The 17657-nt window shown below is 45.5% G+C and overlaps 1 pseudogene; it reads left to right on the forward strand.

The window, feature by feature from the left end:
- Positions 1–736: 736 nt before the first annotated feature.
- LOC127769271 (aspartic proteinase nepenthesin-1-like) lies at positions 737–6898 on the forward strand (annotated as a pseudogene).
- The last annotated feature ends 10759 nt before the right edge of the window (positions 6899–17657 follow it).

Genomic DNA, 17657 nt, shown 5'->3' on the forward strand with positions numbered 1-17657 from the left:
CTCCCTACGCTAACCATAACCTAGGACCCTAATCCATAGGTTCCTATCAAGTTTGAGGCCCACCACACCGGAGATAAAAGAGGTCGCGTAAGCTAAAGGAAAAGGGCAGAAGCATGAATCTTGAAGCACATTCGACAACCCAAACTTTTCAAGATTTGGATGTGGGTGTTGTGTCAAATGACATTTAGAAATTCCGAAAAAAAATTACCGCCTAATTAATGTCGCCACAAATAAAGAATGCGTTGATAACAATCAAAGAGGCTATTTTTTATAGTTCTTCTAGTTGCTTCACTCGATAGTAGGCAAATCTTATGTATGTTAGCAGACATAGTTCCCAATGTTGAGTGCTCTATATTACTTCCAGCCTACGTTATCTTTTCTAGATGCAGGGTTCTTTCGTTTTCGGTATGTGTATCAGGGGGTGCCGATATGGCGAAATTTCGGTCCGAAATTTCTCAAATTCTGAATAAAATTTAGTCAAATTTGAACAATAATTGAACAAATATTGCCAAAATTCACGAAAAATTTTAAAAAATTAAAAATTTCGGTCGAAATGATATCATATCTGGGCATCCGAAATTCCCGATATTTCAGTCCGAAATTTTGATTATATGATCGACTAATGTACATTATCTACTAAGTCCACGTTATCTGTATGCTACATATATAATCTCCTACCTCTAGCTGTACACCGATTAACACGAACTACGAACCTAAGTAACACTACGAAATTACCATGGAGCGAGGTTGCGTTGTGCTGCTTCTCGTGCTCTTGATCTGCTCAAGTGTCCTTGCCTTAACTAGTGGCGTGGGGCTCGACTTCGAGCTCACCCATGTCGACGCCAAGGGAGGCCGCTACACCACGACGGAACGCGCACGTCGCGCCGTCGATCGCAGCCGGCGGCGGCTGGCGGCATCCATGTCGTCCACCGGGCACGGCGACGTGCGCGCGCCTGTGCAGCGAGCGCAGGGCGAGTACTTCACGGAGTACCTCATCGGCGACCCGCCGCAGCGCGCGGAGGCCATCGTCGACACCGGCAGCAACCTTGTCTGGACGCAGTGCACCGACTGCCTCGCCGCCGTCGCCGACCCTTGTTTCGAGCAGCACCTTCCTCTCTACAACTACTCCGCGTCCCGCAGCACCAAGCCCGTGCCGTGCACCGACGCGCTCTGCCAAGCCAACCCGTACGGGCACTTCTGCGACCGGGACGGCAGCTGCGTGTTCCTGCCTCCTGGACGAGTTCGGCTCGGGGACCATCGCTGGACACCTCGTCACGGAGGTCTTCGCGTTCCAGTCCGGCGCCGCCGACCTTGCCTTCGGGTGCGTGAACGCAAGCAGTATTGATCCGGGATCCCTCGTCGGTACATCCGGCCTCATCGGGCTCGGGCGCGGCAGGCTGTCGCTGGTGTCTCAGACGGGCGCCGGCAAGTTCTCCTACTGCCTCACGCCGTACGACAGCGACGGCAAGGCCGCTAGCCACCTGTTCGTCGGCGCCTCGGCGAACTTGGCCGGCGAGAGCCCCGTGGTATCCATCAAGTTCGTCAAGTACCCTACAGACCCGCCGTACAACGGGGTCTACTTTCTCCCTCTTGTGGGACTCACCGTCGGCGAGACCAAGCTGCCTATCCCGAGCAGCCTGTCGATCTCCGGCAGGTCGGCGCCGGGAACTGGTCCGGCGGCGTCTTCATCGACTCCGGTAGCACAATCACGTCGCTTGTCGACGGTGTTGGTGTTGATTATTTTGCTAGCAATGGAACAGAGAAGGAGAACAGAGGAGAGAAGCTCTGTGTTTGTTTCACAAACTGGTTATGCTTTGCTCAAGTATTGCACGTTACATTGATTGTTGGACTGCAGCCTCACATCTAGGACATGGCTGCCTATTTATAGGATGGCTAGGAACTTTTCTTAACACAACTAGTACTGGAAGGACTTGCTCCTTGACTTTTGTTTCATGAGTAGTAGAGAGAGTTAGAGAGTAGGCTGGTATGTTCTAGAAATAAATTAACTCCAACAAACTCCCCCTTAATTTATTTCTTGCAAACTCCGATGAGCTCTCTGTCACGGATGAATTTTTCTTTGGATAAAGCCTTGGTAAATATATCTGCCAACTGCTCATCAGTTCTGCAAAATTCCAATTTCACTTCCTGGCGATCAACAGCTTCTCGGATATAATGATACTTGATAGCAATGTGTTTAGTCCTGTCATGACTGACTGGATTTTCGCTGATCGCAATTGCAGACTTACTGTCGCAATAAATTATAGTAGGCTCATACTGCTTCTCGCCCAGATCTTCCATAATTCTCCTCAACCAAACAGCTTGTGAAACGGCTTTTGATGCTGCTACATATTCTGCTTCGGCTGAAGATAAAGCAACAATATTTTGTTTCTTTGTAGACCAGGAGCACATACCTGAACCAAGTGAGAAAGCGTAGCCAGATGTGCTCTTCATATCGTCAAGACATCCAGCCCAGTCACTGTCCGTGTAGCCAATTAACTTGGATTCCTTAACTGGCTTATACCAAATGCCATAATCTGCGGTCCCTTTGATGTACCGCAAAACTCTCTTCGCAGCAGTAAAATTTAATTGACTTGGGCTAGACATATACCTTGATAATAAGCTTGCCGCAAACATAATATCCGGTCGTGTTGCGGTCAAATATAACAAACTTCCAACTAAGCTTCTGTAAATTGTTGGATCTGCTTTATCAGCTCCATCTCTAGCCTTTTGCTTTTCATTTGGTAGCAAGGGGTTTGTAACTGACTTGCAGTTATCCATCTTAAGTTTCTTCAGAATATTTTCAGCATATTTCCTTTGTGATATAAATATTCCTTCATCACTTTGATGCACTTCCATACCGAGAAAATAGTGGAGCAAGCCCAGATCACTCATTTCATATGTATGCATCATATCCTTTTTAAAGTCTTGCATCATCTTATCACTATTGCCAGTATATATCAAATCATCAACATAGAGTGAGACGATTAGAATATCTGTACCTGTTTTCTTGACATATAGAGTAGGCTCACTTATGCTCTTGGCAAATCCTTTCTGAATAAAGTACTTATCAATTTGACTGTACCACGCTCTAGGCGCTTGCTTTAATCCATATAAAGCCTTTTTAAGTCTGAATACCTTGTTTTCTCCTCCTTGAACTGAAAACCCTTCAGGTTGTTCAACATAGATTTCTTCATCAAGATAGCCATTTAAGAAAGCCGATTTAACATCAAGTTGATAAATCTTCCACCTCTTTTGAGCTGCTAGAGCAATTATGGTACGAATTGTCTCTAGCCTAGCAACAGGAGCATATGTCTCATAATAATCAATCCCAGGCTTTTGCTTAAAGCCTTTTGCCACAAGTCTTGCCTTGTATTTCTGAACTGAGCCATCTGGATTTAATTTTGTCTTATAAACCCACTTAACTCCAATAACTTCTCTGTCTCTAGGACGATCAACCAACTCCCATGTATTATTTTTCTCAATCATATGAATCTCATCTTCCATGGCCTTTATCCAATTATCATGTTTTTCTGCTTCTTGGAAACTTTGTGGTTCAACAACAGAATAATTGCAAAATTCATGTTGTTCTGACCCTCTTTGTTGAGAAGTAGATTCTAATAATTCAACCATACTTCTTACCCGTCTTGGAGCTGATTCCGGTGTAGAAATTTGCTCTTCACTGCTCGGGCTTGAATCTGAACTAGGACTTGAGCTTGACCTTGGACTTGATGATTGTGGACTTGGAGTATGATCTTCCACTTCATGAGTACCTTGCATATGTGGTTGGCCTAGTGTGATGGTAGTGGTTGGCAATAATGGAGTACTATAGGCTTCTGGAGACTTCCAGTCCCAACTAGCATTTTCATCAAAAATCACATCTCTGTTGATAATAATTTTCTTTTTCTCCAAATTATAAAGTCTATATCCTTTTATACCATTAGCATAGCCAACAAATATGCAACGGTCACTTTTATTATCAAATTTTACTCTCTTTTGTGCTGGCACTTGAGCATAGCAAATGCAACCAAATACTCTCATATGACCAATGACAGGCTTTTTACCATACCAAGCTTCAAAAGGTGTACGGTTTGGTACTGCCTTGGTAGGACTTCTATTTAAAATATAAACTGCAGTATTAACTGCTTCAGCCCAGAAAGATTTAGGCATACCTTTGTCTTGGAGCATAGAATTGGCCATATCATTGATCGTCCGATTTTTCCGTTCTGCAACTCCATTTTGTTCAGCACTATAGCCTGCCGTTAGCTGTCTTCGGATGCCAGTATTTTCACAATATTTCTCAAATTCTTTTGAGATATATTCTCCTCCTTGATCGCTGCGCAATACTTTAATTTTCCGATTACTCTAATTTTCCACCATGGCCTTGAATTTTTTGAATATCTCCAAGGCTGCAGATTTTTCTTTTAGAAAATATACCCAGATCATTCTTGTATAATCATCGATAAATGTGATAAAGTACCAATTTCCTCCTTCTGAAATTGTTGGCACTTTACCAACTATATCAGTGTGCACTAGTTTCAATGGTGCACTTGCTCTCCAAGCTCCACTGTTGGGAAAAGAAGCCCGAATTTGTTTTCCAAATACACATCCTTCACATGGGTCAGATTTGGGAGTAATAAATGGAAGGCCTTGAACCATACCTTTTGTTCGGAGTAGTTTCAATGCTCTGTAATTAAGATGACCCATTCTCTTGTGCCATAGATCAGAAATATCAACTTCACTTCTGAGAGCCATTTGAGTTGGATGATTCATCCTTAATAGAAAATTTCTGTTCTTCTCCATATTTATTTTGGCAACCAGACGATTATTTTTACGGTCCAATATTTTGCAAGAAAAATCTTCAAAATAAACCGCGTACCCGTGTTCTAGAAGCTGCCCAATACTTAGCAAATTTTGCTTTAAATCGGGTACCAACAAGACATCTTTTATAAACTTTGGACCGTATGCTGTTTGAACAGCAACCGTACCTTTGCCTTCACTTTGGGCTATAGAGCCATTTCCCATGTGGATCTTTGCATGATACGATGAATCCATTTCTCGAAATAAATTTGGATCAGCGGCCATATGGTTTGTACAACCACTGTCAATAACCCAAACATCATCTTTTTCTTCTTGAGCAGTATGGCAAGAGAAAACCATTTCTTCAGATTTTTCCTTCTCTTGTGAAAAATTAGCCCGGTTAATTTCCCGAGTTCTGCAATATTTTGCAATATGACCCTTTCTTTTGCACTTGTTGCAGGTCATTTTCTTCCAGCACATATCTGTAGTATGACTAGATTTTTGGCAAATGTCACACCACAAATTTGAACTGGACGTACCTTTTTCTCTTCTCTCTTGACCATATTCGTTCTGCCTGGAAAAACCATTTTTCTGAAAACCACGGTCTCGCATTGGAAATCCATTTTTCTGAAAATTCCCACGAAACCTTGAGTTTTGAGGCCTGAAGCTCAACTTTGACTGAAATGCATTCTCAACGGAGCTCCCTTCACGTTGAAGCTTTCTTTCTTCGTGAGATTCCAACGAGCTCATAAGTTGCTGAATTGTGAGAGTTGACAGATCCTTGGACTCCTCAATTGCAGCAACAATATACTCGTATTTTTCAGGCAGACTGATTAAAATTTTCTCCACGACCTTCTGGTCGTTTATATCTTCACCATAGAGGCGCATCTGATTAACAATCTCAATAACTCTTGAGAAATAGTCTTTTACCTTCTCTGACTCCTTCATTTGCAAATTCTGAAATTGCCTTCTCAGAGTTTGAAGCTTTACCGCAAGTACCTTCTGAGATCCTTGAAACTCCTCCTTCAACTTGTCCCATGCTTCCTTGGATTTCTTGGCGCCAATAATACGTGGAAATAGACTTTCCGCAACTCCTTGTTGGATCAAGAACAAGGCCTTGGCGTCCGACATCCGATCCTCTGCCAAAGACTTTTTCTGTTCCGCCGTAAGAGTTTCTCCAGCGGAATACTCTTGATAGCCATTCTCAACAATATCCCACAATCCTTGAGATAGCAGCAGCGTCCGCATCTTGATGCTCCATATATCATAATTTTCTCCTGCAAATACAGGAACCATAGACTGCGCTATTGTGGCGCCCGAACTTGAAGCCATACTTGTAGCTTCAATTGACAATACCGATACGCCGTGCTACTCTGTCTCGCCCTACTCGAACCTGGGCGCTCTGATACCAGTTGTTGGTGTTGATTATTTTGCTAGCAATGGAACAGAGAAGGAGAACAGAGGAGAGAAGCTCTGTGTTTGTTTCACAAACTGGTTATGCTTTGCTCAAGTATTGCACGTTACATTGATTGTTGGACAGAAGCCTCACATCTAGGACATGGCTGCCTATTTATAGGATGGCTAGGAACTTTTCTTAACACAACTAGTACTGGTACATGCATGAAAATACTAGAACTCACAAAGAACATATTATTGTCTACACTACTCTAGAAATTTCACAGAGGAAGGACTTGCTCCTTGACTTTTGTTTCATGAGTAGTAGAGAGAGTTAGAGAGTAGGCTGGTATGTTCTAGAAATAAATTAACTCCAACAGACGGCGCGTATAAGGCCTTGGTGGACGAACTGACGAAGCAGATAGGGGGAAGCTTCGTGCTGCCGATGGCTCCGTGCCTCGCACGTGGCGATGTCAAGAAGAAGGCGCCGAGGCTGGTGCTCCACTTCAGTGGCCGCGCGGACATGGCGCTGCCGCCGGTGAACTACTGGATGCGTGTCGACAACTTCACGGCGTGCATGGCGATCGACAGGTCGAACAATAGGATGAGCACCATTGGCAATTTCCAGCAGCAGAACATGCATCTGCTTTACGACCTTGACCAGGGGCAGCTCTCCTTCCAGCTCGCCACCTGCAGCAAGCTCTAGTCATCGCATCACTGCATCATTACATATAGAGTTATGCTCCGGTGCTCTCTACTTGAATTATTCTACTACAAGTAGAATTAATCTTGACCGTTAATTTTATAGGGTAGATTAGTAATCTCCTAATATAGTTTAGGGGTAATTTTGACATGGGATGTTTTCTTCACTTCTTCGCATTAGGTCCGACGCATCGCATCTCACCCCGACGCAGGCACCGCATCTCTCCCCGATGTAGGTTTTCGCTTCCTCCCGGCAGGCAGCGGCGCTGCCAGTGGGTCGGCACGGCGAAATCTGCAGTTTGCAGACGTGTTTAATTTGGTAATTGAGGAATATAGTGTTAGGTACTAGTGACCTAGTGGGCTGCCTGATTTCTCTGTTCAGACGGATGCTTATGTTTCTAATCTGATTTCACTATACAGGCTGCGATCGATCTCAACAAGAACGATCTTTTGGATGAATGCTACAAAAGGATGTTGGAAGACCATCTGAATGATATTTTGAGAGATGATATCGCTTTAGTTAGTCACCTTAGTGACGGACGGGTGAGATAGTGTAATGTCAGGAACAAGTTTGTTTGTCAGGAACAACCTAGCTTTATACTCTCTCTTTGGATCAGACCGTAATACTATGCAAAGTGAGACTGGTTACATCGCAGACAACTGCTTAATCACGGTGCGATTAGGGCTAATCTTTTCCATCTTTTTGGTGATCCGTAGCTTCGTGGTTTTGCGATTCATTAGTGTCTACCAGATCTTTCCCGTTTCCAGATCATCTTGATGGCTTGCGGATGTGTGCAATGATCAAATATTTGCTGTCAAAATATCACGTGACTGAAAATGCAGCCAACTGTGATTGCTAACAGTACAGCATCTCTGATTAGCAACAAAGTGTGCAGTTTGTGACATCAGTGTCCATGAAAGCTTCCAGGCTTTCCCCTGGTTATTGCCAAAATATAGTCCTATTTCTCCTTATCTCTAGAGTAATTTTGGTAAGTTTACAACGTTTGGCAGAAGGAACGGACAAAGACTGCATGAGTGCGCACAAAATCTGTTGAGATTATAGGCATATAATGATTTAATCTATTCCATAAATAAATCATGACATTACAGATGAAAACTAGCATGAACGCATCATTAGATCTACACATGTAAACTACACAGTATAACATGAACAGATCAAATATGAGCAACATATTGAACACGTACCGAGGTGACGGAAAGACCGGCTGCTTGGTCGAAACTTTTCGCAGGCGTCTATGAAGGCACGAAACACGCGAGCGAAGAGGAAGGCGAGCCGTCGCGAACGAACAGGGAGCAGTCGCGCAAAGCGCTTCCCAAAAACCTTATTGCCGCCTTCTCCCGGTGCAGGACGTCGAAGGCAGAGGTTCCGGAGACCTGCTCTCCCGATCGCCGGTGCACGCCGGCGAGCGAGATGGAGTAGTCTACGAGCGACGGTGCAGTACAGAGTAGGAGGCAAACCCTAGATTGATTTCGCGTATGTTCCGTGAAGACGGCAGGTCGGTTTATATAGAGAAGAGTCGCTTGATCAGGGCGCCCGCACGATCTCTACTGCGTGTAACCGAACCGGATAATCGCGCGTAACTTATCCGGACTCCACGCCGTTTGCACGCACCGAATTTTTCGGAACGTTTCCAAAATAAAAACGAATCCGAATTTGCAGCAAAACAAAACTGCAAAAGGAGGCTGCATCTGCGCAAGAGTGAGAAGCCAATTTTTCGGACCATTCGACGTGTACGTCATGCACGCGCGCCGCCTGCCCTGCCCAGCCCAGGCCAGGCGAGGCGAGGCGAGCGAGCACGCGCGTGTGTTTCCCCTCTTCTCTCCACCACACATGTTTCAAGTGGCTAGGAGAGCATCCTCCCTTTTAAGGAGGTCCCCCTCTCCTAGAATAAGCAAGGTGGTACTAAACTCCACATGCATGCCATCCCATGAGGTGGGCTTTTGTGATTTTCCAAAGAATTAATCTTCGAGTGGGCTAAGGCCCATTCATTAATTCCAACAATCCCCCACTAAATCTCAAAATCCCACTGAGATTTGCCTTTTCCAATGTACTGTTTATATACCAGCGGTTCGATGGAGACCGATTAAGGTTGAACATCCACCTAGAACTCCAAGCTACACTTACTCACAACTTGAACAATGGACTACGCCTTGAATTGCAAGTCTTGTGCAAGCAAGTTTCACTCAAAGTCTTATCTGGTACTAGACCGTCTGTAGACTACCCCTCGGGTGGAGCGTATAAGTCATACTCCTAGGTCTTTAGTAAGCTTCCTAGAAGATTCACCCAAAATCTTCATAGACTGCGACCAACAGTCAAGCTCACAAAGGTGAGTTCTTTCAAGAATGCTCTGCAGGACAACATCTTCGCTAATTAAAGCCAACAGAACTCATTAAGGCATAGCCAACCTGCCTTGCAGCTCACGAGAGTACATGCATCTTCACTTGGAGAGGGTATATATTGGTACTCTCCTCTAGTTTACTAATGATTTGTTCTTCCCAGGATCTAATTCACGGGATCTCCGATCACATAGACTGGGTTACCACCATAGTATAACTCACATAGGTCTCAAACCCATCTCCTTCGATGCATTGTCTATCACATTTCGTGATAGTCCCTTCGTGAAGGGATCTGCCAGGTTTCTCGCTGTTTGGATGTAATCCAACGTTATAACTCCGGAGTTTCTTAATTTCCTGACAGACTTCAATCGTCTTTTCACATGTCTAGACGATTTCATATTATCCTTAGAACTATTCACTTTGACAATTACCGTTTGATTGTCACAGTTCATAAGGATAGCCGGCACCGGTTTTTCAACAATAGGCAGATCCATTAATAGATCACGCAGCCATTCTGCCTCAACAGTAGCAGTATCCAGTGCCGTCAGCTCTGCTTCCATGGTTGACCTCGTCAAAATGGTCTGTTTGCAAGACCTCCACATAATGAGACTGCAAGAGTGTAATCCCATTCTCACCTCTAATTAACTTAATGTTTAAGATAACATCAGCTACTCCCAAATCCTTCATATCAAAATTTTGAGACAAGAATAATTTAACCTCATTTATCACCTCAAGGTTTGTCCCAAATATCAGTATGTCGTCAACATACAAGCACAAAATAACTCCCTCACCCCCACCATGGCGATACTACACACATTTATCTGCCTCATTGACTGCAAAGCCTGCAGATGTCAATGTTTTGTCAAATTTCTCGTGCCATTGCTTAGGAGCTTGTTTCAGACCATACAAAGACTTCAACAATTTGCACACTTTGCCTTCTTGACCTTCAACTACAAACCCATCAGGTTGATCCATATAGATCTCCTCATCCAGCTCTCCATTAAGAAAAGCTGTCTTAATGTCCATTTGATGAACGAGAAGACCATGTGAGGCTGCTAGGGAAAGTAGCACACGAATTGTGGTCAATCTAGCAACAGGTGAGTAAGTGTCAAAGAAATCTTCGCCTTCTTTCTGAGTATAGCCCTTAGCAACAAGCCGAGCCTTGTACTTTTCAATAGTACCATCAGGCCTAAGCTTCTTCTTGAACACCCACTTGCACCCCACAGGTTTACACCCATAGGGTCGCTCTGTCACCTCCCAAGTCCCGTTAGCGATAATGGAATCCATTTCACTACGGACAGCCTCCTTCCAGTAGTCTGCATCAGGAGATGCATATGCTTCTGAAATTGACTTAGGAGTGTCATCCACGAGGTACACAGTGAAATCATCACCAAAAGACTTAGCCGTCCTTTGTCTCTTACTCCTTCGAGGAGCTTCACTGACATCCTCCTCAGAGACATGTTCATGTGTATGTTCAGTTTGTTCTGGTGGTGTGATTGAACTGGGAATTATTTCAGAGGGTTGGTTCGAACCACTATGTGTATCCTTCATTGGGAAAAAGCTCTCAAAGAAGGTAGCATCACGAGATTCCATAATTGTACCAACATGCATGTCCGGTACCTCGGATTTAACTATTAAAAATCTATAGGCAATGCTATGATGAGCATATCCCAGAAAGACACAGTCCACAGTCTTGGGTCCAAGTTTGCGCTTTTTCGTTATTGGTACATTGACTTTCGCCAAGCACCCCCATGTGCGCAAATAAGAAAGTGATGGTTTTCTCCCAATCCATATCTCATATGGTGTTTTGTCCTTATTTCTGTTAGGAACTCTGTTTAACACATGATTTGAGGTCAACAATGCCTCCCCCACCATGCCTTAGGCAGTCCCGCGGTGTCCAACATGGCATTCACCAAGTCAGTCAGTGTGCGGTTCTTCCTTTCAGCAATCCCATTAGACTCGGGAGAATAGGGAGGCGTCCTCTCATGTATGATGCCATGTTCCTCACAGAATAAGTCAAACTCGTTCGAGAAAAACTCTCCACCACGATCAGACTTAAGCCTTTTTATCTTTCTGTCAAGTTGATTTTCAACTTCTGCCTTATAAATTTTAAAATAGTCTAGAGCCTCGTCTTTCGTTTTCAACAAATACACATAGCAAAATTTAGTAGCATCATCAATCAACGTCATGAAATATCGTTTTCCACCCTTCGTCAACACCCCATTCATTTCACAAAGATCTGAATGTAGGAGTTCTAGTGGTGCCAAGTTTCTCTCCTCGACAACCTTGTGAGGCTTGCGAGGTTGCTTCGATTGCACACAACTATGGCACTTAGAACCTTTGACAATGGAAAACTTAGGAATTAAACACATGCTGGAAAGCCGAGACATCAAGCCAAAATTAATATGACATAAACGTGAGTGCCAAACATTAGCCTCATCATCCACACTACCACAAATATGGTTCACAGACTTATTGCAGAAATCAGAAAGGGAAAAGCGGAACAGGCCTCCGCACTCATAACCTTTACCAATAAAATATCCATGTTTAGACACGACTACTTTATTAGACTCAAAAACCAACTTAAATCCGTCTCTAGTCAGACGGGAGCCACTAACAAGATTCCTGTCGATAGAAGGGACATGCTGCACGTTCTTCAGCTGCACGATCTTTTCCGAAGTAAACTTCAGATCTACCGTGCCTACACCATGAACAGAAGCATGTGACCCATTCCCCATTAGGACGGTGGAACCTCGTGCAACCTGATAAGAAGAAAACAATGAGATGTCAGCATAAACATGTACATTGGCCCCAGTGTCAACCCACCAATTAGTAGACTGATTAACTGAAAAAACAGTAGGTAGATTACCATACCCGCTTCCATCTCCAGTGTTGCCAATAGTCACATTAGCAGACTTAGAAGTCTGCCCTGCAGGTGCCTTCATCCCCTTGCGCTGTGGACACTTCCTAGCCAGATGACCAACTTGGCCACACACAAAGCAAGTCCTCTCATCCTGATTAGGATTGTTGTTGTTCTTCTTCTGCTTCTTGAAGTTGGTGGTCTGCTGAGCTTTGTATTTTCCCTTGCTCTTGTTCTGGGCCTTGTGCACAACATTGACACTGGACTGCCCACCATCGCCCTTAGACGCAGCGTCCTTTTCCCGAGCTTTCTCCTCAACATCAAGAGACGCTATCAACCCCTCAACGGAGTATTCCTGTCTCTTGTGTTTGAGTGCAGTACCGAAACTTCTCCAAGATGGAGGTAATTTCGCAATAATGCACCCGGCCACAAATTTGTCGGGTAAGACACACTTAAGGAGTTCGAGTTCCTTAGCCATGGTTTGTATCTCATGAGCCTGTTCGACTACAGAACGGTTGTCAGCCATCTTGTAGTCATGAAACTGCTCCATGATATACAGATCATTGCTAGCATCAGTAGCACCGAATTTAGTATTCAGTGCATCCCACAACTCCTTAGCGTCGGTCATATGCATATACACCTCGACCAGACGATCGCCAAGAACGCTAAGAATGCATCCCACAAAGAGAGTAGTGGCTTCCTCGAATTGCTTCTGCTGTTCAGCAGTAAGAACTCCTTCAGGTTTGCCAGTACTCACCCAGAAGCATTTCATAGCTGTCAGCCACAGAGTGACCCTGATCTGCCATCTCTTAAAATGCACACCGGTGAATTTATCCGGCCTCAGTGCATCGGCAAAACCAGCCATAGTAAAATCACAGTGCCTATAATAAGGTTTTTGGATTGTTGAGATTATAGGCATATAATGATTTAATCTATTCCATAAATAAATCATGACATTACAGATGAAAACTAGCATGAACGCATCATTAGATCTACACATGTAAACTACACAGTATAACATGAACAGATCAAATATGAGCAACATATTGAACACGTACCGAGGTGACGGAAAGACCGGCTGCTTGGTCGAAACTTTTCACAGGCGTCTACGAAGGCACGAAACACGCGAGCGAAGAGGAAGGCGAGCCGTCGCGAACGAACAGGGAGCAGTCGCGCAAAGCGCTTCCCAAAAACCTTATTGCCGCCTTCTCCCGGTGCAGGACGTCGAAGGCAGAGGTTCCGGAGACCTGCTCTTCCGATCGCCGGTGCACGCCGGCGAGCGAGATGGAGTAGTCTACGAGCGACGGTGCAGTACAGAGTAGGAGGCAAACCCTATCTCTACTGCGCGTAACCGAACTGGATAAGTCGCGCGTAACTTATCCGGACTCCACGCCGTTTGCACGCACCGAATTTTTCGGAACCTTTCCAAAATAAAAACGAATCCGAATTTGCAGCAAAACAAAACTGCAAAAGGAGGCTGCATCTGCGCAAGGGTGAGAAGCCAATTTTTCGGACCATTCGACGCGTACGTCATGCACGCGCGCCGCCTGCCCTGCCCTGCCCAGGCCAGGCGAGCGAGCGCGCGCGTGTGTTTCCCCTCTTCTCTCCACCACACATGCTTCAAGTGGCTAGGAGGGCATCCTCCCTTTTAAGGAGGTCCCCCTCTCCTAGAATAAGCAAGGTGGTACTAAACTCCACATGCATGCCATCCCATGAGGTGGGCTTTTGTGATTTTCCAAAGAATTAATCTTCGAGTGGGCTAAGGTCCATTCATTAATTCCAACAAAATATGTCCATATTTTCTTTGAATCCCAAATGGCCAAATGAGATTAATATAAGGTGTGGTATTTCTTGGAAGCACACACCAAGTCAAACCAAACAACAAGCCAACATGCTTGTGCTGTATTCAAAGGTGCAGTATTTGTGCACTGAACAAAAGGCATCTCACATCGATGTCCCTTGATAATTCATAGATGCCAACAGTATTTCACATCTGAACATCCGCGCGTGCTCCTCCAAGGCCATCACCTCCGCGCCACGCTGCCGCACCCACAGCGGCTCATCGGCGTTGCACATCCTGGCGAGCTGGTCCGCCGCCGTGGGGGCGAGGCCGACCACCAACTGCTTGTCCTGCTCCTGCACAGGCGCCATGATGGCGCCTGCTATCTGCTGTGGCACGACGGGTGGCGGGATGAGGTCGCCGCAGCCCATGGCCGGCGCCTGCTTGGCGAGGGAGATGGGACGGCGACAGAGGCGGGGCTGGAGGGGAATGGCGTCGGTATGGAGAGAAATGGCGACGATACGATAGGATAGGGAGAGGGTGAGTAAGATACTGATAAATTACGATAATACCCCTACACGAATTATTATTTCTGGACGAAAATGCCCCTTCAAATTTCTACTTCCACTAATCTTGGTGGGAGTAGAACTAGATCTTAACCCTACAATTAAATATGACCAACGGCTCAGATTACTTTCTACTCCGAGTACAAAGCACCGGAGTGGGACTCTTACATATATGCATATATTCACCCATGCTTCTTGCTACATATGTATACATATATTATGTGCTCCAAAATAAATTGGGACCGTCTATTTGATTTTGATAGAAAGCATCCTCCAAAATCTTGTGAATTCTAGACTGTTGGTTAGGGAGAGTGCTTACTTTCGGTTGTCCGATGGAGACCAAAATATCGCACACCCACGAAATCCAGTGAATTGGACTCATCGTTTCGCTTATTGACAGAATAAGTCAAATGGCATACGGGCACCGTCGTCGACCAAGTCGCCACGCTTCGCAGCCGCACGCGGTCGAGCCACCTGTGAGACCGACGCGGCCGTCCTCAGTGAGGAGGGTCGCAGATTCGACTGTAGTGTAGATGCAGAGCGCAGAGAGGTGATGTCGAGGCCAATGACCTAAAGGGCGGAGACAGAGCTGGCCGCACCGTTGGGAGCGTGGACGGAGGGGATTCGGTCTCGGGGAAGAAGAGAAATGGGGCGGAGGTGGCGCCAGTCGCCGGCGGGGCCGGGCAAGGCCGGGTGAGGCAAGAACGCGTGCCAGATCACGTGGGTGTTGCTGCTCAAGGCGCACCACGCCGCGGGGTGGCTGACGGGTGCCACGTCCGCCGTGCTCACCATCGCCTACGCCTCTGCCTTCATGTTCCTGCTGCCTCGGCTGCTTCTGGATCAGGTTCGAGGGCATCAAGCCCGTGACATCGAGGCTGGCGCTGACAACTACCTCATGGCAGGGGCAGAGACAGCGTTGTGGCGGGGGGGGGGGGGGGGGAGGGGGGGCTAAAGACCCTCCTTCCCCCTAATAGACCATTAGAGCCCCCATAATACTAGGGACTTCTAATGCGAAAGGGCTAATGAGCGATCGGTTGCTTACCCTCGCAGCACGCGATTAGGTTTCAACATCCCTTTTAGGCACGACAAATTATGTATGGGAGTATCATATTTCCTTTTTTAGCAAATACGTGTGAAAGTCTTCAATTCTTCGTGGGCTGCTCTAACTGGTTAGCATTTTTAGCTTACACTTTTTTCCCACAGGAAGACCATCGAGCAGCCACATGCCACATTGGCCTCGAAAATCCTAAGGAGCGATCACTCGCGCCACGCGATCAGCTCGTTAGATCGGTGTTAAGATCACTAATTAGCGATCTATCGTCCCAGGCGATCGTTCTTTTTCACCACTTTATTTTATTTGACACCATATAGTTTTTCTTTTTAGGTAAGTTACCTAAAGTTTATACATCTAAAGTTTATAAACCCAAAGTTTATAAGTCAAAAGTTTATATACCCGATTCAAATTTGAATTTGAATTCAAATATTTTTTATATATAGTACACCTCAAGTTTACACATATAAAGTTTATACACGTAAAGTTTATAGACCCAAAGTTTATAAGTCAAAAGTTTATATACCCGATTCAAATTTGAATTTAAATTCAAATATTCTTTACATATAGTGCACCTCAAGTTTACACATCTAAAGTTTATACACCTAAAGTTTATAGACCCAAAGTTTATAAGTCAAAAGTTTATAAACCCGATTCAAATTTGAATTTGAATTCAATTTTTTGGACCACTCATTGTTGGTGACCGTTCCTGGTGAGTAATTCCTCTTGCTCCTAGAGAGAGATGATGGGTAGTATAGATGGCCACAAGGCTCGGCCCACGGCACGGTATTTTGGCCCAGCCCAAGCACGCCACGGCCCGACGGGGGTCTAGCCCGTGCCAGCCCGGCCCAACTGCCGGGACGTGCCTGGCCCCTCCACCGGTACGTTGGGCCGGCCTGGCACGACCGGACCGGCACAACACGATGGGCCGGCAGGCCAGGCCCGACACACAAAGAATTGGGAGTGAAATTAGACATCATATGCACGGTCCAAAGAATAAGGATGTAAAATAGATTTATTTTAGTTATATATATGTCAGCCCAAAGATGAGGGAGAGAAAATAAACTTATTTAGCTATATATATATATGTCCTACCCAAAGAGGAGGGAGGGAAAATAGACTTATTTTAAAAAAGGCATGATGAGCCACCCGTGCCTTCAGGCCGGGACGGCACGACCTGACTGCTGGTAGGCCGTGCCTGGGCCGGAGGTGTAGCCCATGGGCCGGCAAGGCCCAGCATGAAGTGCCGACCGAGCCGTACCGGCCCGATTGCTGGTGAGCCGTGCCTAGCTGTGCCGGGCGGGTCTTATGGTCATCTATAATGGGTAGCTCAATAGCCAAAGGTGAATAGATTGACTTTGGCTATTGAAGCCTGAAGGAGATCAACATGGACCGCACATTTGATATCGGATGGTTAGGACTAGAAGGGATGACGTGGCTTATTAACAAAGCAGCAAATCCCTTCTTTTTATAAAGTTAAGACCCAAAGCTGAAATCACAGCGTTCCACGTCATCACTAATTCTCAGCCATTCGATCGGTGGATCAGATCGCATATGAACCGTTGGATGAGAAGGTCCAGGTGAGATGTTGAGTCATTGGACTGCTCGCAACGTGCCGCACCAGCGCAACATCAGGAAACTGCCGGCGGCATCTCAAACGCTCGGCATGAATGGCTTTAAACATCTTCATCCATCGTTGATACTCTTTATCTTTTTCACTGCACAATGTTAACAGTGTTAGAACAAATTAGGCCATTTCCTCCATTTCTTCTATCTGCACAATGCTAGCTCTCAGTTGATTCAATCGCGTCCATGGCCGGTGCTTCCCTTTGGCCTAACAGCATGGATGATCTTCTCGGTGAACTCCCTTAGCAACTTTGCAGAAACATACATACTACGTATATCTCACTGGCTCTTCTGTTGATTTCTGATTTTATTTTCAGGCCAATCTTACATTTTTTTTTTCCCGATCTGTTGTCTTGCTGACCTTTTCTGATTGGACATTCCGCGGGATCACTATCACTTCCTTGCTACTGTATTTGTCTGTTTTCCTTGCGACTGCCTACTGGAACTCTCTGCCGGTAAATATGGTCAAATTGCGAGGAGATATCGTACATTCGACTAATTCTGAACTTTCAACATGTGATT

Source organism: Oryza glaberrima, chromosome 4 (assembly GCF_000147395.1).
Source record: "Oryza glaberrima chromosome 4, OglaRS2, whole genome shotgun sequence".
Taxonomy (NCBI): domain Eukaryota; kingdom Viridiplantae; phylum Streptophyta; class Magnoliopsida; order Poales; family Poaceae; genus Oryza; species Oryza glaberrima.